Source organism: Zonotrichia leucophrys, chromosome 10 (genome assembly GCF_028769735.1).
Source record: "Zonotrichia leucophrys gambelii isolate GWCS_2022_RI chromosome 10, RI_Zleu_2.0, whole genome shotgun sequence".
In the NCBI taxonomy this organism is placed as follows: domain Eukaryota; kingdom Metazoa; phylum Chordata; class Aves; order Passeriformes; family Passerellidae; genus Zonotrichia; species Zonotrichia leucophrys.
The window spans coordinates 17,700,578-17,702,734 of record NC_088180.1 but is presented as its reverse complement, the minus strand read 5'-3'; positions in this window follow the sequence as shown (position 1 = coordinate 17,702,734).

Genomic DNA, 2,157 nt, shown 5'->3' with positions numbered 1-2,157 from the left:
GTTTGTTTTTTCTGTTTTTAGAGGCACTTCATGTGGTCATCGGATATTCTGGTTATTCAATGTTTATTGCAAAATGTCAGTAGTTCACCAACTAAAAATAAAAGTATCTGCTGCAGGAGAATGGGTTTGGAGCCCACCTCTTCAATGCTCTGTGCCTTTGCCTTCATTCTGCAGGGTGAGAGGCTCTGTCATCTCCCCTGGGTGCACCACAAGGCAAAATTAATTCATGGCTACAAAACACCTTTAGGTCTTTGTACTGGAAGACACTATAAAGGAACCACCAAGAGAGGCAGTTCTAGCTTTGAACATTTCGATGCTTTTAATTCATTTATTTTGAGCTAGTAATTTTAAAATTCATTTCAAGAATGCCCATGTTCTGAAGCACAAACATCCTTCACGGGCATGGGGTTGAAACAGATAATGTAAAAATGGGGATTGTAGATGCAGGGGATGTAGAAACTGGATTGTGAATCTGATGACGGTGGGAGTAAAGATTTTCTTGGCAGCTGCACAACTAAAACTTTTGGAAAGTTTCTGTCAACACAGTTCTGGCAGAGGAGGGGCATGAGATGGAAAAGTAAGGAAAGATGAGAACTGAAATGTAGAGCAGCAGAAGAGGATCCATTTTGGGAGAGCAGGCCAGGTGTGAGCAGGGTGTGCAGGGGCACCACACTGATCATCTCACAACTCCTCAGAGAGAGGGAGGCCAGGGTTAAAGGCCTGAACAGCCTGTGAGGTTTATCATTCCCTGAGTCTGTTAATGTTTTGTAACATCTCCTACCAGTGGTTATCCCAGGAATATGGTGGCTGGGAGCTGTGAGGTAAGGCTCTAGAACACAGGGATGAAGTTTCCTGGAATCAATGAAGCACTGGCTTTTTGAAGTGTGTGAATTTTCACAGCAGTAACAAAACAGTGAGCTCCATTCTCTAAACACTGTGGGTACCTTTCGTGTCTACGACTTTTCTGAGTCTTAAACTGGAAAGGGGAAATGTTGGAGAGCTTCACTCTTGATGAGTCATGTTTAAGATAAAACACGCATTTTTTAATAGCAGGAATAATTAGTCATCAGTGTAGGCTAGCTCAGGCTGTAGTAAATCTTCTGGCCCCCTGGGACTGGAAGAGATCTTTCTGCTCCTTTTCCTAGGAAATTATTGAGTTCTGCAGGATCACAGTAAGGAATCTAGGACTTGCATTGTCTAATTCAGAGTTTATTGCACAAGGCAGTCACTTCAAAGCAGTAAATCATAAATATCCATTGAATTAAGAGCAAGTCACTACTATGTATGTTTTCTTTTGCATTTTTTAACATATTTTATTATTTCACGTAGTGCTAGATATTTCCCTTCCTTATCAACACCAATTTCAGGCTGAAATGTGAAGTGTTGTGTGTTTTCTTAATGAGAGAAGAAGAGAGTGCCTTTCTCTACAGTCTATCTTTAGAAATCACCCTCTGTTTTAGAGGTTCCTTTGAGGAACCGCCCTTTTCCCAACAAGGGGTTAGAGGGTTTGCTAACCACAATTTTTTACCCAAATGAATGTTCTTATTGTGCAACAGGATGGCATGTACCCTTGCACTCTTTTCCCTGCTTCCTCCTAACTTTTGAACCTACTTCTTACCTACTTTTGACCAATTTCTGGCCTGTTATTCCAGAAGGGAAGCAGACACTGTGATACCACCCCCTTCTCTTGCTGCAGCTTCCTGGCATCTGGGCAGAGGAACGAGGCTCTGGTTGCTCACCACCAAGGAACGAGTGCTGAGTGGGCTCCACATTCTGTAGACAGCAGTGAGCCCACATGAAGGCGCTCAGAGCAGCCCAGGCAGCTCTGCTGGAGACTGCACTTGCTGAGGTGAAGCTTCCCACTGCTTTCCTGAAGGAAATCCTGGCCTCTGCCATGCTTTCTGGCCAGGGCAGCCAAGCTGGCAGGCAGGGATGAGCCAGGAGCTGCCCTGTGTGCAGCAGCAGCTCCAGCTCTGTGCCAGCTGCAGCCCCAACGTTTCTCCTTCCTCCTGTCTTGTGGTTAGCACAGCACCAAGCTCACCTCAGCCTGAGCACAGCCTGTGCAGCATTCCCTCCTTCAGAGCAAAGCCTTAATGTGCTGCTTCTGGTGGCACTCCCTTGCTCTGCTTTAGGACAAAGTCACTCTGAAACAGCAGA